We start from the raw sequence: 26,407 nt of genomic DNA on the forward strand, positions 1-26,407 counted from the left end.
ACATTTTCTTACAGGCAGACACAGTGGGGTTCCCCCAAACACACACACACACACTGTCACACTCAAAACACAGCACTCACACTGTTCCTTCCAGAGCCATCACCACTTGGAACTGCCCTGACATACCCAAAAACGTTGTCCCGAGACACACATACACAAGAAACACACAGAAACACCCATCGGCTTTTTCTTACAGGCATACAAAACGGTTTCCCGCAAACACACACACACACACACACACACACACACTATCACACTCACAACAGAGCACTCACACTGGGTCCCTGGCATAGACATCAGCATTTGGAATTGCCTAACATACTCAAAAACGAGGTCCCAACACACACATACACAAGAAACACAGAAAAATACCCATCGACTTTATTTACAGGCATGCATAATGGTTTACCACAAACACATAAACACACACATAAACTATCACACTCACAACACAACTCTCAGAATGACTTGGAACTACCCTTATATACACACAAACGTGGTCCCGACACACACATACACAAGAAACACAACCAAACACCCATCGACTTTTTCTTACAGACATACAAATAGTTTCAAGGAACACATACACACACGCACACACACACACAATGTCACCCTCACAACACAGCACTCACACTGGATCTCCAGCAGAGCCATGAACACTTGGACCTGCCCTGACATACCCAAATACGTGGTCCCGACACACACATACACAGAAACACACACAAACACCCATCGACTTTTCTTACAGGCAGACACAGTGGTGTTCCCAAAACACACACACACAGACACACACACACACACTATGACACTCACAACACAGCACTCACACTGGGTCTCCCGCAGAACCCTCAACACTTGAAACTGCCCTAACATACTCTCAAACGTGGCCCGACACACACATATACAAGTAACACACAAACATCCATCGACTTTTTCTTACAGTCATACACAATGGTTTCCCTGAACACACACACAGACACACACACACAAACTGTCACACTCTCAACACAGCACTCACATTGGGTCTCCGGCATAACCATAAACACTTCGAACTGCCCTAAAACTCAAAAACGTAGTCCCGACACACACATACACAAGAAACACAACCAAACACCCATCGACTTTTTCGTAAAGGCATACACAGTGGGGTTTCGAAACACACACAGACACACACACACACTGTCACACTCACAACACAGCATTCACACTGGGTCTCCAGCAGAGCCATCAACACTTGGAACTGACCTAACATATTCACAAACGTGGTCCCGAAACACACATACAGAAGAAACACACACAAACACCCATCAACTTTTTCTTACAGGCATACAAATGGTTTCCAGCAACACACACACACACACACACACAATGTCACCCTCACAACACAACACTCACACTGGATCTCCAGCAGAGCCATGAACACTTGGAACTGCCCTGACACACTCACATACGTGCTCACGAAACACAGATACACAAGAAACACACACAAACACCCATCGACATTTCCTTACAGGCAGACACAGTGGGGTTCCCCCAAACACACACACACACACTGTCACACTCACAACTCAGCACTCACACTGTTCCTTGCAGAGCCATCACCACTTGGAACTGCCCTGACATACCCAAAAACGTTGTCCCGAGACACACATACACAAGAAACACACAGAAACACCCATCGACTTTTTCTTACAGGCATACAAAATGGTTTCCTTCAAAGAATCACACACACACAATCACACTCACAACACTGCACTCACACTGGGGCCCCGGCATAGACATCAACATTTGGAATTCCCTAACATACTCAAAAACGAGGTCCCAACACACACATACACAAGAAACACACAAAAACACCCACCGACTTTATTTACAGGCATGCATAATGGTTTACCACAAACACATAAACACACACATAAACTATCACACTCACAACACAACTCTCAGAATGACTTGGAACTACCCTTATATACACACAAACGTGGTCCCGACACACACATACACAAGAAACACAACCAAACACCCATCGACTTTTTCTTACAGACATACAAATAGATTCAAGGAACACATACACACACACACACACACACACAATGTCACCCTCACAACACAGCACTCACACTGGATCTCCAGCAGAGCCATGAACACTGGACCTGCCCTGACATACCCAAATACGTGGTCCCGACACACACATACTCAGAAACACACACAAACACCCATCGACTTTTCTTACAGGCAGACACAGTGGTGTTCCCAAAACACACACACACAGACACACACACACACACTATGACACTCACAACACAGCACTCACACTGGGACTCCCGCAGAACCCTCAACACTTGAAACTGCCCTAACATACTCTCAAACGTGGCCCGACACACACATATACAAGTAACACACAAACATCCATCGACTTTTTCTTACAGTCATACACAATGGTTTCCCTGAAACACACACACAGACACACACACACAAACTGTCACACTCTCAACACAGCACTCACACTGGGTCTCCGGCATAACCATCAACACTTCGAACTGCCCTAAAACTCAAAAACGTAGTCCCGACAAACACATACGCAAGAAACACAACCAAACACCCATCGACTTTTTCGTAAAGGCATACACAGTGGGGTTTTGAAACACACACAGACACACACACACACACTGTCACACTCACAACACAGCACTCACCCTGTTCCTTGCAGAGACATCAACACTTGGAACTGCCCTGACATACCCAAAAACGTTGTCCCGAGACATACATACACAAGAAACACACAGAAAAACCCATGGACTTTTTCTCACAGGCATAGAAAATGGTTTCCTTCAAAGACACACACACACACACACACAATCACACTCAAAACACTGCACTCACACTGGGTCCCCGGCATAGACATCAACATTTGGAATTCCCTAACATACTCAAAAACGAGGTCCCAACACACACATACACAAGAAACACAGAAAAACACCCATCGACTTTATTTACAGGCATGCATAATGGTTTACCTCAAACACATAAACACACACATAAACGATCACACTCACAACACAACTCTCAGAATGACTTGGAACTACCCTTATATACACACAAACGTGGTCCCGACACACACATACACAAGAAACACAACCAAACACCCATCGACTTTTTCTTACAGACATACAAATAGTTTCAAGGAACACATACACACACGCACACACACACACAATGTCACCCTCACAACACAGCACTCACACTGGATCTCCAGCAGAGCCATGAACACTTGGAACTGCCCTGACACACTCACATACGTGCTCCCGAAACACAGATACACAAGAAACACACAGAAACACCCATCGACATTTCCTTACAGGCAGACACAGTGGGGTTCCCCCAAAGACACACACACACACTGTCACACTCACAACACAGCACTCACACTGTTCCTTCCAGAGCCATCACCACTTGGAACTGCCCTGACATACACAAAAACGTTGTCCCGAGACACACATACACAAGAAACACACAGAAACACCCATCGATTTTTCTTACAGGCATACAAAATGGTTTCCTTCAAAGACACACACACACACACACACAATCACACTCACAACACTGCACTCACACTGGGTACCCGGCATAGACATCAACATTTGGAATTCCCTAACATACTCAAAAACGAGGTCCCAACACACACATACACAAGAAACACACAAAAACACCCATCGACTTTATTTACAGGCATGCATAATGGTTTACCACAAACACATAAACAGACACATAAACTATCACACTCACAACACAACTCTCAGAATGACTTGGAACTACCCTTATATACACACAAACGTGGTCCCGACACACACATACACAAGAAACACAACCAAACACCCATCGACTTTTTCTTACAAACATACAAATAGTTTCAAGGAACACATACACACACGCACACACACACACAATGTCACCCTCACAACACAGCACTCACACTGGATCTCCAGCAGAGCCATGAACACTTGGACCTGCCCTGACATACCCAAATACGTGGTCCCGACACACACATACACAGAAACACACACAAACACCCATCGACTTTTCTTACAGGCAGACACAGTGGTGTTCCCAAAACACACACACACAGACACACACACAGACACTATGACACTCACAACACAGCACTCACACTGGGTCTCCCGCAGAACCCTCAACACTTGAAACTGCCCTAACATACTCTCAAACGTGGCCCGACACACACATATACAAGTAACACACAAACATCCATCGACTTTTTCTTACAGTCATACACAATGGTTTCCCTGAAACACACACACAGACACACACACACAAACTGTTACACTCTCAACACAGCACTTACATTGGGTCTCCGGCATAACACACTTCGAACTGCCCTAAAACTCAAAAACGTAGTCCCGACACACACATACGCAAGAAACACAACCAAACACCCATCGACTTTTTCGTAAAGGCATACACAGTGGGGTTTCGAAACACACACAGACACACACACACACACTGTCACACTCACAACACAGCACTCACACTGGGTCTCCAGCAGAGCCATCAACACTTGGAACTGACCTAACATATTCACAAACGTGGTCCCGAAACACACATACAGAAGAAACACACACAAACACCCATCGACTTTTTCTTACAGGCATATAAATGGTTTCCAGCAACACACACACACAGACACACAATGTCACCCTCACAACACAGCACTCACACTGGATCTCCAGCAGAGACATGAACAATTGGAACTGCCTTGACACACTCACATACGTGCTCCCGAAACACAGATACACAAGAAACACACACAAACACCCAACGACATTTCTTTACAGGCAGACACAGTGGGGTTCCCCCAAACACACACACACACACTGTCACACTCACAACACAGCACTCACACTGTTCCTTGCAGAGCCATCACCACTTGGAACTGCCCTGACATACCCAAAAACGTTGTCCCGAGACATACATACACAAGAAACACACAGAAACTCCCATCGACTTTTTCTCACAGGCATACAAAATGGTTTCCTTCAAAGACACACACACACACACACAATCACACTCACAACACTGCACTCACACTGGGTCCCCGGCATAGACATCAACATTTGGAATTCCCTAACATACTCAAAAACGAGGTCCCAACACACACATACACAAGAAACACACAAAAACACCCACCGACTTTATTTACAGGCATGCATAATGGTTTACCACAAACACATAAACACACACATAAACTATCACACTCACAACACAACTCTCAGAATGACTTGGAACTACCCTTATATACACATAAACGTGGTCCCGACACACACATACACAAGAAACACAACCAAACACCCATCGAATTTTTCTTACAGACATACAAATAGTTTCAAGGAACACATACACACACGCACACACACACACAATGTCACCCTCACAACACAGCACTCACACTGGATATCCAGCAGAGCCATGAACACTTGGAACTGCCCTGACACACTCACATACGTGGTCCCAAACACACATACACAAGAAACACACACAAACACCCATTGACATTTTCTTACAGGCAGACACAGTTGGGGCCCCCAAACACACACACACACACACACACTGTCACACTCACAACAGAGCACTCACACTGTTCCTTCCAGAGCCATCACCACTTGGAACTGCCCTGACATACCCAAAAACGTTGTCCCAAGACACACATACACAAGAAACACACAGAAACACCCATCGGCTTTTTCTTACAGGCATACAAAATGGTTTCCCGCAAACACACACACACACACACACACACACACACACACTATCACACTCACAACAGAGCACTCACACTGGGTCCCTGGCATAGACATCAGCATTTGGAATTGCCTAACATACTCAAAAACGAGGTCCCAACACACACATACACAAGAAACACAGAAAAACACCCATCGACTTTATTTACAGGCATGCATAATGGTTTACCACAAACACATAAACACACACATAAACTATCACACTCACAACACAACTCTCAGAATGACTTGGAACTACCCTTATATACACACAAACGTGGTCCCGACACACACATACACAAGAAACACAATCAAACACCCATCGACTTTTTCTTACAGACATACAAATAGTTTCAAGGAACACATACACACACGCACACACACACACAATGTAACCCTCACAACACAGCACTCACACTGGATCTCCAGCAGAGCCATGAACACTTGGAACTGCCCTGACACACTCACATACGTGCTCCCGAAACACAGATACACAAGAAACACACACAAACACCCATCGACATTTTCTTACAGGCAGACACAGTGGGGTTCCCCCAAACACACACACACACAGTGTCACACTCACAACACAGCACTCACACTGTTCCTTGCAGAGCCATCACCACTTGGAACTGCCCTGACATACCCAAAATCGTTGTCCCGAGACACACATACACAAGAAACACACAGAAACACCCATCGATTTTTCTTACAGGCATACAAAATGGTTTCCTTCAAAGACACACACACACACACACACAATCACACTCACAACACTGCACTCACACTGGGTCCCCGGCATAGACATCAACATTTGGAATTCCCTAACATACTCAAAAACGAGGTCCCAACACACACATACACAAGAAACACAGAAAAACACCCATCGACTTTATTTACAGGCATGCATAATGGTTTACCACAAACACATAAACACACACATAAACTATCACACTCACAACACAACTCTCAGAATGACTTGGAACTACCCTTATATACACACAAACGTGGTCCCGACACACACATACACAAGAAACACAACCAAACACCCATCGACTTTTTCTTACAGACATACAAATAGTTTCAAGGAACACATACACACACGCACACACACACACAATGTCACCCTCACAACACAGCACTCACACTGGATCTCCAGCAGAGCCATGAACACTTGGACCTGCCCTGACATACCCAAATACGTGGTCCCGACACACACATACACAGAAACACACACAAACACCCATCGACTTTTCTTACAGGCAGACACAGTGGTGTTCCCAAAACACACACACACAGACACACACACACACACACTATGACACTCACAACACAGCACTCACACTGGGTCTCCCGCAGAACCCTCAACACTTGAAACTGCCCTAACATACTCTCAAACGTGGCCCGACACACACATATACAAGTAACACACAAACATCCATCGACTTTTTCTTACAGTCATACACAATGGTTTCCCTGAAACACACACACAGACACACACACACAAACTGTCACACTCTTAACACAGAACTCACATTGGGTCTCCGGCATAACACACTTCGAACTGCCCTAAATCTCAAAAACGTAGTCCCGACACACACATACGCAAGAAACACAACCAAACACCCAACGACTTTTTCATAAAGGCATACACAGTGGGGTTTCGAAACACACACAGACACACACACACTGTCACACTCACAACACAGCACTCACACTGGGTCTGCAGCAGAGCCATCAACACTTGGAACTCACCTAACATATTCACAAACGTGGTCCCGAAAAACACATACAGAAGAAACACACACAAACACCCATCGACTTTTTCTTACAGGCATACAAATGGTTTCCAGCAACACACACACACACACACACACAATGTCACCCTCACAACACAGCACTCACACTGGATCTCCAGCAGAGCCATGAACAATTGGATCCCCTTGACACACTCACATACGTGCTCCCGAAACACAGATACACAAGAAACACACACAAACACCCAACGACATTTCCTTACAGGCAGACACAGTGGGGTACCCCAAACACACACACACACACTGTCACACTCACAACACAGCACTCACACTGGGTCTCCAGCAGAGCCATCAACACTTGGAACTCACCTAACAAATTCACAAACTTGGTCCCGAAACACACATACAGAAGAAACACACACAAACACCCATCGACTTTTTCTTACAGGCATACAAATGGTTTCCAGCAACACACACACACACACACACAATGTCACCCTCACAACACAGCACTCACACTGGATCTCCAGCAGAGCCATGAACAATTGGATCCCCTTGACACACTCACATACGTGCTCCCGAAACACAGATACACAAGAAACACACACAAACACCCAACGACATTTCCTTACAGGCAGACACAGTGGGGTACCCCAAACACACACACACACACTGTCACACTCACAACACAGCGCTCACACTGTTCCTTGCAGAGCCATCACCACTTGGAACTGCCCTGACATACCCAAAAACGTTGTCCCGAGACATACATACACAAGAAACACACAGAAACACCCATCGACTTTTTCTCACAGGAATACAAAATGGTTTCCTTCAAAGACACACACACACACACACACAATCACAGTCACACTCACAACACAGCACTCACACTGTTCCTTCCAGAGCCATCACCACTTGGAACTGCCCTGACATACCCAAAAACCTTGTCCCGAGACACACATACACAAGAAACACACAGAAACACCCATCGACTTTTTCTTACAGGCATACAAAATGGTTTCCCGCAAACACACACACACACACACACACATACTATCACACTCACAACAGAGCACTCACCCTGGGTCCCTGGCATAGACATCAGCATTTGGAATTCCCTAACATACTCAAAAACGAGGTCCCAACACACACATACACAAGAAACACAGAAAAACACCCATCGACTTTATTTACAGGCATGCATAATGGTTTACCACAAACACATAAACACACACATAAACTATCACACTCACAACACAACTCTCAGAATGACTTGGAACTACCCTTATATACACACAAACGTGGTCCCGACACACACATACACAAGAAACACAACCAATCACCCATCCACTTTTTCTTACAGACATACAAATAGTTTCAAGGAACACATACACACACGCAGACACACACACAATGTCACCCTCACAACTCAGCACTCACACTGGATCTCCAGCAGAGCCATGAACACTTGGACCTGCCCTGACATACCCAAATACGTGGTCCCGACACACACATACACAGAAACACACACAAACACCCATCGACTTTTCTTACAGGCAGACACAGTGGTGTTCCCAAAACACACACACACGGACACACACACACACACTATGACACTCACAACACAGCACTCACACTGGGTCTCCCGCAGAACCCTCAACACTTGAAACTGCCCTAACATACTCTCAAACGTGGCCCGACACACACATATACAAGTAACACACAAACATCCATCGACTTTTTCTTACAGTCATACACAATGGTTTCCCTGAACACACACACAGACACACACACACAAACTGTCACACTCTCAACACAGCACTCACATTGGGTCTCCGGCATAACCATCAACACTTCGAACTGCCCTAAAACTCAAAAACGTAGTCCCAACACACACATACGCAAGAAACACAACCAAACACCCATCGACTTTTTCGTAAAGGCATACACAGTGGGGATTCGAAACACACACAGACACACACACACACACACTGTCACACTCACAACACAGCACTCACACTGGGTCTCCAGCAGAGCCATCAACACTTGGAACTGACCTAACATATTCTCAAACGTGGTCCCGAAACACACATACAGAAGAAACACACACAAACACCCATCGACTTTTTCTTACAGGCATACAAATGGTTTCCAGCAACACACACACACACACACACACACACAATGTCACCCTCACAACACAGCACTCACACTGGATCTCCAGCAGAGCCATGAACACTTGGAACTGCCCTGACACACTCACATACGTGCTCCCAAACACACATACACAAGAAACACACTCAAACACCCATCGACATTTTCTTACAGGCAAACACAGTGCGGTTCCCCCAAACACACACACACACACACTGTCACACTCACAACACAGCACTCACACTGTTCCTTGCAGAGCCATCACCACTTGGAACTGCCCTGACATACCCAAAAACGTTGTCCCGAGACATACATACACAAGAAACACACAGAAACACCCATCGACTTTTTCTTACAAGCATAAAAAATGGTTTCCTTCAAAGACACACACACACACACACACATTCACACTCACAACACTGCACTCACACTGGGGCCCCGGCATAGACATCAACATTTGGAATTCCCTAACATACTCAAAAACGAGGTCCCAACACACACATACACAAGAAACACAGAAAAACACCCATCGACTTTATTTACAGGCATGCATCATGGTTTACCACAAACACATAAACACACACATAAACTATCACACTCACAACACAACTCTCAGAATGACTTGGAACTACCCTTATATACACACAAACGTGGTCCCGACACACACATACACAAGAAACACAACCAAACACCCATCGACTTTTTCTTACAGACATACAAATAGTTTCAAGGAACACATACACACACGCACACACACACACAATGTCACCCTCACAACACAGCACTCACACTGGATCTCCAGCAGAGCCATGAACACTTGGAACTGCCCTGACACACTCACATACGTGCTCCCGAAACACAGATACACAAGAAACACACAGAAACACCCATCGACATTTCCTTACAGGCAGACACAGTGGGGTTCCCCCAAACACACACACACACACTGTCACACTCACAACACAGCACTCACACTGTTCCTTCCAGAGCCATCACCACTTGGAACTGCCCTGACATACACAAAAACGTTGTCCCGAGACACACATACACAAGAAACACACAGAAACACCCATCGATTTTTCTTACAGGCATACAAAATGGTTTCCTTCAAAGACACACACACACACACACACAATCACACTCACAACACTGCACTCACACTGGGTACCCGGCATAGACATCAACATTTGGAATTCCCTAACATACTCAAAAACGAGGTACCAACACACACATACACAAGAAACACACAAAAACACCCATCGACTTTATTTACAGGCATGCATAATGGTTTACCACAAACACATAAACAGACACATAAACTATCACACTCACAACACAACTCTCAGAATGACTTGGAACTACCCTTATATACACACAAACGTGGTCCCGACACACACATACACAAGAAACACAACCAAACACCCATCGACTTTTTCTTACAGACATACAAATAGTTTCAAGGAACACATACACACACGCACACACACACACAATGTCACCCTCACAACACAGCACTCACACTGGATCTCCAGCAGAGCCATGAACACTTGGACCTGCCCTGACATACCCAAATACGTGGTCCCGACACACACATACACAGAAACACACACAAACACCCATCGACTTTTCTTACAGGCAGACACAGTGGTGTTCCCAAAACACACACACACAGACACACACACAGACACTATGACACTCACAACACAGCACTCACACTGGGTCTCCCGCAGAACCCTCAACACTTGAAACTGCCCTAACATACTCTCAAACGTGGCCCGACACACACATATACAAGTAACACACAAACATCCATCGACTTTTTCTTACAGTCATACACAATGGTTTCCCTGAAACACACACACAGACACACACACACAAACTGTTACACTCTCAACACAGCACTTACATTGGGTCTCCGGCATAACACACTTCGAACTGCCCTAAAACTCAAAAACGTAGTCCCGACACACACATACGCAAGAAACACAACCAAACACCCATCGACTTTTTCGTAAAGGCATACACAGTGGGGTTTCGAAACACACACAGACACACACACACACACTGTCACACTCACAACACAGCACTCACACTGGGTCTCCAGCAGAGCCATCAACACTTGGAACTGACCTAACATATTCACAAACGTGGTCCCGAAACACACATACAGAAGAAACACACACAAACACCCATCGACTTTTTCTTACAGGCATATAAATGGTTTCCAGCAACACACACACACAGACACACAATGTCACCCTCACAACACAGCACTCACACTGGATCTCCAGCAGAGACATGAACAATTGGAACTGCCTTGACACACTCACATACGTGCTCCCGAAACACAGATACACAAGAAACACACACAAACACCCAACGACATTTCTTTACAGGCAGACACAGTGGGGTTCCCCCAAACACACACACACACACTGTCACACTCACAACACAGCACTCACACTGTTCCTTGCAGAGCCATCACCACTTGGAACTGCCCTGACATACCCAAAAACGTTGTCCCGAGACATACATACACAAGAAACACACAGAAACTCCCATCGACTTTTTCTCACAGGCATACAAAATGGTTTCCTTCAAAGACACACACACACACACACAATCACACTCACAACACTGCACTCACACTGGGTCCCCGGCATAGACATCAACATTTGGAATTCCCTAACATACTCAAAAACGAGGTCCCAACACACACATACACAAGAAACACACAAAAACACCCATCGACTTTATTTACAGGCATGCATAATGGTTTACCACAAACACATAAACACACACATAAACTATCACACTCACAACACAACTCTCAGAATGACTTGGAACTACCCTTATATACACATAAACGTGGTCCCGACACACACATACACAAGAAACACAACCAAACACCCATCGAATTTTTCTTACAGACATACAAATAGTTTCAAGGAACACATACACACACGCACACACACACACAATGTCACCCTCACAACACAGCACTCACACTGGATATCCAGCAGAGCCATGAACACTTGGAACTGCCCTGACACACTCACATACGTGGTCCCAAACACACATACACAAGAAACACACACAAACACCCATTGACATTTTCTTACAGGCAGACACAGTTGGGGCCCCCAAACACACACACACACACACACACTGTCACACTCACAACAGAGCACTCACACTGTTCCTTCCAGAGCCATCACCACTTGGAACTGCCCTGACATACCCAAAAACGTTGTCCCAAGACACACATACACAAGAAACACACAGAAACACCCATCGGCTTTTTCTTACAGGCATACAAAATGGTTTCCCGCAAACACACACACACACACACACACACACACACACTATCACACTCACAACAGAGCACTCACACTGGGTCCCTGGCATAGACATCAGCATTTGGAATTGCCTAACATACTCAAAAACGAGGTCCCAACACACACATACACAAGAAACACAGAAAAACACCCATCGACTTTATTTACAGGCATGCATAATGGTTTACCACAAACACATAAACACACACATAAACTATCACACTCACAACACAACTCTCAGAATGACTTGGAACTACCCTTATATACACACAAACGTGGTCCCGACACACACATACACAAGAAACACAATCAAACACCCATCGACTTTTTCTTACAGACATACAAATAGTTTCAAGGAACACATACACACACGCACACACACACACAATGTAACCCTCACAACACAGCACTCACACTGGATCTCCAGCAGAGCCATGAACACTTGGAACTGCCCTGACACACTCACATACGTGCTCCCGAAACACAGATACACAAGAAACACACACAAACACCCATCGACATTTTCTTACAGGCAGACACAGTGGGGTTCCCCCAAACACACACACACACAGTGTCACACTCACAACACAGCACTCACACTGTTCCTTGCAGAGCCATCACCACTTGGAACTGCCCTGACATACCCAAAATCGTTGTCCCGAGACACACATACACAAGAAACACACAGAAACACCCATCGATTTTTCTTACAGGCATACAAAATGGTTTCCTTCAAAGACACACACACACACACACACAATCACACTCACAACACTGCACTCACACTGGGTCCCCGGCATAGACATCAACATTTGGAATTCCCTAACATACTCAAAAACGAGGTCCCAACACACACATACACAAGAAACACAGAAAAACACCCATCGACTTTATTTACAGGCATGCATAATGGTTTACCACAAACACATAAACACACACATAAACTATCACACTCACAACACAACTCTCAGAATGACTTGGAACTACCCTTATATACACACAAACGTGGTCCCGACACACACATACACAAGAAACACAACCAAACACCCATCGACTTTTTCTTACAGACATACAAATAGTTTCAAGGAACACATACACACACGCACACACACACACAATGTCACCCTCACAACACAGCACTCACACTGGATCTCCAGCAGAGCCATGAACACTTGGACCTGCCCTGACATACCCAAATACGTGGTCCCGACACACACATACACAGAAACACACACAAACACCCATCGACTTTTCTTACAGGCAGACACAGTGGTGTTCCCAAAACACACACACACAGACACACACACACACACACTATGACACTCACAACACAGCACTCACACTGGGTCTCCCGCAGAACCCTCAACACTTGAAACTGCCCTAACATACTCTCAAACGTGGCCCGACACACACATATACAAGTAACACACAAACATCCATCGACTTTTTCTTACAGTCATACACAATGGTTTCCCTGAAACACACACACAGACACACACACACAAACTGTCACACTCTTAACACAGAACTCACATTGGGTCTCCGGCATAACACACTTCGAACTGCCCTAAAACTCAAAAACGTAGTCCCGACACACACATACGCAAGAAACACAACCAAACACCCAACGACTTTTTCATAAAGGCATACACAGTGGGGTTTCGAAACACACACAGACACACACACACACACTGTCACACTCACAACACAGCACTCACACTGGGTCTGCAGCAGAGCCATCAACACTTGGAACTCACCTAACATATTCACAAACGTGGTCCCGAAAAACACATACAGAAGAAACACACACAAACACCCATCGACTTTTTCTTACAGGCATACAAATGGTTTCCAGCAACACACACACACACACACACACAATGTCACCCTCACAACACAGCACTCACACTGGATCTCCAGCAGAGCCATGAACAATTGGATCCCCTTGACACACTCACATACGTGCTCCCGAAACACAGATACACAAGAAACACACACAAACACCCAACGACATTTCCTTACAGGCAGACACAGTGGGGTACCCCAAACACACACACACACACTGTCACACTCACAACACAGCACTCACACTGGGTCTCCAGCAGAGCCATCAACACTTGGAACTCACCTAACAAATTCACAAACTTGGTCCCGAAACACACATACAGAAGAAACACACACAAACACCCATCGACTTTTTCTTACAGGCATACAAATGGTTTCCAGCAACACACACACACACACACACAATGTCACCCTCACAACACAGCACTCACACTGGATCTCCAGCAGAGCCATGAACAATTGGATCCCCTTGACACACTCACATACGTGCTCCCGAAACACAGATACACAAGAAACACACACAAACACCCAACGACATTTCCTTACAGGCAGACACAGTGGGGTACCCCAAACACACACACACACACTGTCACACTCACAACACAGCGCTCACACTGTTCCTTGCAGAGCCATCACCACTTGGAACTGCCCTGACATACCCAAAAACGTTGTCCCGAGACATACATACACAAGAAACACACAGAAACACCCATCGACTTTTTCTCACAGGAATACAAAATGGTTTCCTTCAAAGACACACACACACACACACACAATCACAGTCACACTCACAACACAGCACTCACACTGTTCCTTCCAGAGCCATCACCACTTGGAACTGCCCTGACATACCCAAAAACCTTGTCCCGAGACACACATACACAAGAAACACACAGAAACACCCATCGACTTTTTCTTACAGGCATACAAAATGGTTTCCCGCAAACACACACACACACACACACACATACTATCACACTCACAACAGAGCACTCACCCTGGGTCCCTGGCATAGACATCAGCATTTGGAATTCCCTAACATACTCAAAAACGAGGTCCCAACACACACATACACAAGAAACACAGAAAAACACCCATCGACTTTATTTACAGGCATGCATAATGGTTTACCACAAACACATAAACACACACATAAACTATCACACTCACAACACAACTCTCAGAATGACTTGGAACTACCCTTATATACACACAAACGTGGTCCCGACACACACATACACAAGAAACACAACCAAACACCCATCCACTTTTTCTTACAGACATACAAATAGTTTCAAGGAACACATACACACACGCAGACACACACACAATGTCACCCTCACAACTCAGCACTCACACTGGATCTCCAGCAGAGCCATGAACACTTGGACCTGCCCTGACATACCCAAATACGTGGTCCCGACACACACATACACAGAAACACACACAAACACCCATCGACTTTTCTTACAGGCAGACACAGTGGTGTTCCCAAAACACACACACACGGACACACACACAGACACTATGACACTCACAACACAGCACTCACACTGGGTCTCCCGCAGAACCCTCAACACTTGAAACTGCCCTAACATACTCTCAAACGTGGCCCGACACACACATATACAAGTAACACACAAACATCCATCGACTTTTTCTTACAGTCATACACAATGGTTTCCCTGAACACACACACAGACACACACACACAAACTGTCACACTCTCAACACAGCACTCATATTGGGTCTCTGGCATAACCATCAACACTTCGAACTGCCCTAAAACTCAAAAACGTAGTCCCAACACACACATACGCAAGAAACACAACCAAACACCCATCGACTTTTTCGTAAAGGCATACACAGTGGGGATTCGAAACACACACAGACACACACACACACACACTGTCACACTCACAACACAGCACTCACACTGGGTCTCCAGCAGAGCCATCAACACTTGGAACTGACCTAACATATTCTCAAACGTGGTCCCGAAACACACATACAGAAGAAACACACACAAACACCCATCGACTTTTTCTTACAGGCATACAAATGGTTTCCAGCAACACACACACACACACACACACACACACACACACACAATGTCACCCTCACAACACAGCACTCACACTGGATCTCCAGCAGAGCCATGAACACTTGGAACTGCCCTGACACACTCACATACGTGCTCCCAAACACACATACACAAGAAACACACTCAAACACCCATCGACATTTTCTTACAGGCAAACACAGTGCGGTTCCCCCAAACACACACACACACACACTGTCACACTCACAACACAGCACTCACACTGTTCCTTGCAGAGCCATCACCACTTGGAACTGCCCTGACATACCCAAAAACGTTGTCCCGAGACATACATACACAAGAAACACACAGAAACACCCATCGACTTTTTCTTACAAGCATAAAAAATGGTTTCCTTCAAAGACACACACACACCCACACTATCACACTCACAACACAGCACTCACACTGGGTCCCCGGCATAGACATCAGCATTTGGAATTCCCTAACATACTCAAAAACGAGGTCCCAACACACACATACACAAGAAACACAGAAAAACACCCATCGACTTTATTTACAGGCATGCATAATGGTTTACCACAAACACATAAACACACACATAAACTATCACACTCACAACACAACTCTCAGAAAGACTTGGAACTACCCTTATATACACACAAACGTGGTCCCGACACACACATACACAAGAAACACAACCAAACACCCATCGACTTTTTCTTACAGACATACAAATAGTTTCAAGGAAAACATACACACACGCACACACACACACAATGTCACCCTCACAACACAGCACTCACACTGGATCTCCAGCAGAGCCATGAACACTTGGAACTGCCCTAACACACTCACTTACGTGCTCCCGAAACACAGATACACAAGAAACACACACAAACACCCATCGACATTTTCTTACAGGCAGACACAGTGGGGTTCCCCCAAACACACACACACACACTGTCACACTCACAACACAGCACTCACACTGTTCCTTGCAGAGCCATCACCACTTGGAACTGCCCTGACATACCCAAAAACGTTGTCCCGAGACACACATACACAAGAAACACACAGAAACACCCATCGATTTTTCTTACAGGCATACAAAATGGTTTCCTTCAAAGACACACACACACACACACACAATCACACTCACAACACTGCACTCACACTGGGTCCCCGGCATAGACATCAACATTTGGAATTCCCTAACATACTCAAAAACGAGGTCCCAACACACACATACACAAGAAACACAGAAAAACACCCATCGACTTTATTTACAGGCATGCATAATGGTTTACCACAAACACATAAACACACACATAAACTATCACACTCACAACACAACTCTCAGAAAGACTTGGAACTACCCTTATATACACACAAACGTGGTCCCGACACACACATACACAAGAAACACAACCAAACACCCATCAACTTTTTCTTACAGACATACAAATAGTTTCCTGCAACAAATACACACACACACGCACACACACACACAATGTCACCCTCACAACACAGCACTCACACTGGATCTCCAGCAGAGCCATGAACAATTGGACCTGCCCTGACATACCCAAATACGTGGTCCCGACACACACATACACAGAAACACAAACAAACACCCATCGACTTTTCTTACAGGCAGACACAGTGGTGTTCCCAAAACACACACACACAGACACACACACAAACACTATGACACTCACAACACAGCACTCACACTGGGTCTCCCGCAGAACCCTCAACACTTGAAACTGCCCTAACATACTCTCAAACGTGGCCCGACACACACATATACAAGTAACACACAAACATCCATCGACTTTTTCTTACAGTCATACACAATGGTTTCCCTGAAACACACACACAGACACACACACACAAACTGTCACACTCTCAACACAGAACTCACATTGGGTCTCCGGCATAACACACTTCGAACTGCCCTAAAACTCAAAAACGTAGTCCCGACACACACATACGCAAGAAACACAACCAAACACCCATCGACTTTTTCATAAAGGCATACACAGTGGGGTTTCGAAACACACACAGACACACACACACACACTGTCACACTCACAACACAGCACTCACACTGGGTCTCCAGCAGAGCCATCAACACTTGGAACTGACCTAACATATTCACAAACGTGGTCCCGAAACACACATACAGAAGAAACACACACAAACACCCATTGACTTTTTCTTACAGGCATACAAATGGTTTCCAGCAACACACACACACACACACACAATGTCACCCTCACAACACAGCACTCACACTGGATCTCCAGCAGAGACATGAACAATTAGAACTGCCTTGACACACTCACATACGTGCTCCCGAAACACAGATACACAAGAAACACACACAAACACCCAATGACATTTCCTTACAGGTAGACACAGTGGGGTTCCCCCAAACACACACACACACACTGTCACACTCACAACACAGCACTCACAGTGTTCCTTGCAGAGCCATCACCACTTGGAACTGCCCTGACATACCCAAAAACGTTGTCCCGAGACATACATACACAAGAAACACACAGAAACACCCATCGACTTTTTCTCACAGGCATACAAAATGGTTTCCTTCAAAGACACACACACACACACACAATCACACTCACAACACTGCACTCACACTGGGTCCCCGGCATAGACATCAACATTTGGAATTCCCTAACATACTCAAAAACGAGGTCCCAACACACACATACACAAGAAACACACAAAAACACCCATCGACTTTATTTACAGGCATGCATAATGGTTTACCACAAACACATAAACACACACATAAACTATCACACTCACAACACAACTCTCAGAATGACTTGGAACTACCCTTATATACACATAAACGTGGTCCCGACACACACATACACAAGAAACACAACCAAACACCCATCGAATTTTTCTTACAGACATACAAATAGTTTCAAGGAAAACATACACACACGCACACACACACACAATGTCACCCTCACAACACAGCACTCACACTGGATCTCCAGCAGAGCCATGAACACTTGGAACTGCCCTGACACACTGACATACGTGGTCCCAAACACACATACACAAGAAACACACACAAACACCCATTGACATTTTCTTACAGGCAGACACAGTGGGGGCCCCCAAACACACACACACACACACACACTGTCACACTCACAACAGAGCACTCACACTGTTCCTTCCAGAGCCATCACCACTTGGAACTGCCCTGACATACCCAAAAACGTTGTCCCGAGACACACATACACAAGAAACACACAGAAACACCCATCGGCTTTTTCTTACAGGCATACAAAATGGTTTCCCGCAAACACACACACACACACACACACACACACTATCACACTCACAACAGAGCACTCACACTGGGTCCCTGGCATAGACATCAGCATTTGGAATTCCCTAACATACTCAAAAACGAGGTCCCAACACACACATACACAAGAAACACAGAAAAACACCCATCGACTTTATTTACAGGCATGCATAATGGTTTACCACAAACACATAAACACACACATAAACTATCACACTCACAACACAACTCTCAGAATGACTTGGAACTACCCTTATATACACACAAACGTGGTCCCGACACACACATACACAAGAAACACACACAAACACCCATCGACTTTTTCTTACAGACATACAAATAGTTTCAAGGAACACATACACACACGCACACACACACACAATGTCACCCTCACAACACAGCACTCACACTGGATCTCCAGCAGAGCCATCAACACTTGGACCTGCCCTGACACACTCACATACGTGCTCCCGAAACACAGATACACAAGAAACACACACAAACACCCATCGACTTTTTCTTACAGGCAGACACAGTGGGGTTCCCCCAAACACACACACACACACTGTCACACACACACTGTCACACTCACAACACAGCACTCACACTGCTCCTTGCAGAGCCATCACCACTTGGAACTGCCCTGACATACCCAAAAACGTTGTCCCGAGACACACATACACAAGAAACACACAGAAACACCCATTGACTTTTTCTTACAGGCACACAAAATGGTTTCCCGCAAACACACACACACACACACACACACACACACTATCACACTCACAACAGAGCACTCACACTGAGTCCCTGGCATAGACATCAGCATTTGGAATTCCCTAACATACTCAAAAACGAGGTCCCAACACACACATACACAAGAAACAAAGAAAAACACCCATCGACTTTATTTACAGGCATGCATAATGGTTTACCACAAACACATAAACACACACATAAACTATCACACTCACAACACAACTCTCAGAATGACTTGGAACTACCCTTATATACACACAAACGTGGTCCCGACACACACATACACAAGAAACACAACCAAACACCCATCGACTTTTTCTTACAGACATACAAATAGTTTCAAGGAACACATACACACACGCACACACACACACAATGTCACCCTCACAACACAGCACTCACACTGGATCTCCAGCAGAGCCATGAACACTTGGACCTGCCCTGACATACCCAAATACGTGGTCCCGACACACACATACACAGAAACACACACAAACACCCATCGACTTTTCTTACAGGCAGATGCAGTGGTGTCTCCAAAACACACACACACAGACACACACACACACACTATGACACTCACAACACAGCACTCACACTGGGTCTCCCGCAGAACCCTCAACACTTGAAACTGCCCTAACATACTCTCAAACGTGACCCGACACACACATATACAAGTAACAGACAAATATCCATCGACTTTTTCTTACAGTCATACACAAGGGTTTCCCTGAAACACACACACAGACACACACACACAAACTGTCACACTCTCAACACAGCACTCACATTGGGTCTCCGGCATAACCATCAACACTTCGAACTGCCCTAAAACTCAAAAATGTAGTCCCGACACACACATACGCAAGAAACACAACCAAACACCCATCGACTTTTTCATAAAGGCATACACAGTGGGGATTCGAAACACACACAGACACACACACACACTGTCACACTCACAACACAGCACTCACACTGGGTCTCCAGCAGAGCCATCAACACTTGGAACTGACCTAACATATTCACACACGTGGTCCCGAAACACAAATACAGAAGAAACACACACAAACACCCATCGACTTTTTCTTACAGGCATACAAATGGTTTCCTGCAACACACACACACACACAAACACACACACAATGTAACCCTCACAACACAGCACTCACACTGGATCTCCAGCAGAGCCATGAACACTTGGAACTGCCCTGACACACTCACATACGTCGTCCCAAACACACATACACAAGAAACGCACTCAAACACCCATTAACATTTTCTTACAGGCAGACACAGTTGGGTTCCCCCAAACACACACACACACACTGTCACACTCACCACACAGCACTCACACTGTTCCTTGCAGAGCCATCACCACTTGGAACTGCCCTGATATACCCAAAAACGTTGTCCCGAGACACACATACACAAGAAACACACAGAAACACCCATCGACTTTTTCTTACAGGCATATAAAATGGTTTCCCGCAAACACACACACACACACACACACACACACACACACACACTATCAACTCACAACACAGCACTCACACTGGGTCCCCGGCATAGACATCAACATTTGGAATTCCCTAACATACTCAAAAACGAGGTCCCAACACAAATATACAAAAGAAACACACAAAAACACCCATCGACTTTATTTACAGGCATGCATAATGGTTTACCACAAACACATAAACACACATAAACAATCACACTCACAACACAACTCTCAGAATGACTTGGAACTACACTTATATACACACAAACGTGGTCCCGACACACACATACACAAGAAACACAACAAAACACCCATCCACTTTTTCTTACTGACATACAAATAGTTTCCTGCAACACATACACACACACACGCACACACACACACAATGTCACCCTCACAACACAGCACTCACACTGGATCTCCAGCAGAGCCATGAACACTTGGACCTGCCCTGACATACCCAAATACGTGGTCCCGACACACACATACACAGAAACACACACAAACACCCATCGACTTTTCTTACAGGCAGACACAGTGGTGTTCCCAAAACACACACACACAGACACACACACACACACACTATGACACTCACAACACAGCACTCACACTGGGTCTCCCGCAGAACCCTCAACACTTGAAACTGCCCTAACATACTCTCAAACGTGGCCCGACACACACATATACAAGTAACACACAAACATCCATCGACTTTTTCTTACAGTCATACACAATGGTTTCCCTGAAACACACACACAGACACACACACACAAACTGTCACACTCTCAACACAGCACTCACATTGGGTCTCCGGCATAACCATCAACACTTCGAACTGCCCTAAAACTCAAAAACGTAGTCCCGACACACACATACGCAAGAAACACAACCAAACACCCATCGACTTTTTCGTAAAGGCATACACAGTGGGGTTTCGAAAGACACACAGACACACACACACACACTGTCACACTCACAACACAGCACTCACACTGGGTCTCCAGCAGAGCCATCAACACTTGGAACTGACCTAACATATTCACAAACGTGGTCCCAAATACACATACAGAAGAAACACACTCAAACACCCATTGACATTTTCTTACAGGCAGACACAGTGGGGTTCCCCCAAACACACACACACACACTGTCACACTCACAACACAGCACTCACACTGTTCCTTGCAGAGCCATCACCACTTGGAACTGCCCTGACATACCCAAAAACGTTGTCCCGAGACACACATACACAAGAAACACACAGAAACACCCATCGACTTTTTCTTACAGGCATACAAAATGGTTTCCTTCAAAGACACACACACACACACACACAATCACACTCACAACACTGCACTCACACTGGGTCCCCGGCATAGACATCAACATTTGGAATTCCCTAACATACTCAAAAACGAGGTCCCAACACACACATACACAAGAAACACACAAAAACACCCTTCGACTTTATTTACAGGCATGCATAATGGTTTACCACAAACACATAAACACACACATAAACTATCACACTCACAACACAACTCTCAGAATGACTTGGAACTACCCTTATATACACACAAACGTAGTCCCGAAACACACATGCACAAGAAACACAACCAAACACCCATCGACTTTTTCTTACAGACATACAAATAGTTTCAAGGAACACATACACACACGCACACACACACACAATGTCACCCTCACAACACAGCACTCACACTGGATCTCCAGCAGAGCCATGAACACTTGGAACTGCCCTGACACACTCACATACGTGGTCCCAAACACACATACACAAGAAACACACTCAAACACCCATTGACATTTTCTTACAGGCAGACACAGTGGGGTTCCCCCAAACACACACACACACACTGTCACACTCACAACACAGCACTCACACTGTTCCTTACAGAGCCATCACCACTTGGACCTGCCCTGACATACCCAAAAACGTTGTCCCGAGACACACATACACAAGAAACACACAGAAACACCCATCGACTTTTTCTTACAGGCATACAAAATGGTTTCCTTCAAAGACACACACACACACACACAATCACACTCACAACACTGCACTCACATTGGGTCTCCGGCATAACCATCAACACTTCGAACTGCCCTAAAACTCAAAAAAGTAGTCCCGACACACACATACGCAAGAAACAGAACCAAACACCCATCGACTTTTTCGTAAAGGCATACACAGTGGGGTTTCGAAACACACACAGACTCACACACACACACTGTCACACTCACAACACAGCACTCACACTGGGTCTCCAGCAGAGCCATCAACACTTGGAACTGACCTAACATATTCACAAACGTGGTCCCGAAACACACATACAGAAGAAACACACACAAACACCCATCGACTTTTTCTTACAGGCATACAAATGGTTTCCAGCAACACACACACACACACACACACACAATGTCACCCTCACAACACAGCACTCACACTGGATCTCCAGCAGAGCCATGAACACTTGGAACTGCCCTGACACACTCACATACGTGGTCCCAAACACACATACACAAGAAACACACTCAAACACCCATTGACATTTTCTTACAGGCAGACACAATGGGGTTCCCCCAAACACACACACACACACTGTCACACTCACAACACAGCACTCACACTGTTCCTTGCAGAGCCATCACCACTTGGAACTGCCCTGACATAGCCAAAAACGTTGTCCCGAGACACACATACACAAGAAACACACAGAAACACCCATCGACTTTTTCTTACAGGCATACAAAATGGTTTCCTTCAAAGACACACACACACACACACACAATCACACTCACAACACAGCACTCACACTGGGTCCCCGGCATAGACATCAACATTTGGAATTCCCTAACATACTCAAAAACGAGGACCCAACACACACATACACAAGAAACACACAGAAACACCCATCGACTTTTTCTTACAGGCATACAAAATGGTTTCCTTCAAAGACACACACACACACACACACACAATCACACTCACAACACTGCACTCACACTGGGTCCCCGGCATAGACATCAACATTTGGAATTCCCTAACATACTCAAAAACGAGGTCCGAACACACACATACACAAGAAACACACAAAAACACCCATCGACTTTATTTACAGGCATGCATAATGGTTTACCACAAACACATAAACACACACATAAACTATCACACTCACAACACAACTCTCAGAATGACTTGGAACTACCCTTATATACACACAAACGTGGTCCCGACACACACATACACAAGAAACACAACCAAACACCCATCGACTATTTCGTAAAGTCATACACAGTGGGGTTTCGAAACACACACAGACACACACACACACACTGTCACACTCACAACACGGCACTCACACTGGGTCTCCAGCAGAGCCATCAACACTTGGAACTGACCTAACATATTCACAAACGTGGTCCCGAAAAAAACATACAGAAGAAACACACACAAACACCCATCGACTTTTTCTTACAGGCATACAAATGGTTTCCCGCAACACACACACACACACACACACACAATGTCCCCCTCACAACACAGCACTCACACTGGATCTCCAGCAGAGCCATGAACACTTGGAACTGCCCTGACACACTCACATACGTGGTCCCAAACACACACACACAAGAAACACACACAAACATCCATTGACATTTTCTTACAGGCAGACACAGTGGGGTTCCCCCAAACACACACACACACACACACACACACACTGTGACACTCACAACACAGCACTCACACTGTTCCTTGCAGAGCTATCACCACTTGGAACTGCCCTGACATACCCAAAAA

The sequence above is a fragment of the Ursus americanus genome, chromosome 37, assembly GCF_024610735.1.
Source record: "Ursus americanus isolate L20-20 chromosome 37, mUrsAme1.1.p, whole genome shotgun sequence".
NCBI classification, from domain to species: domain Eukaryota; kingdom Metazoa; phylum Chordata; class Mammalia; order Carnivora; family Ursidae; genus Ursus; species Ursus americanus.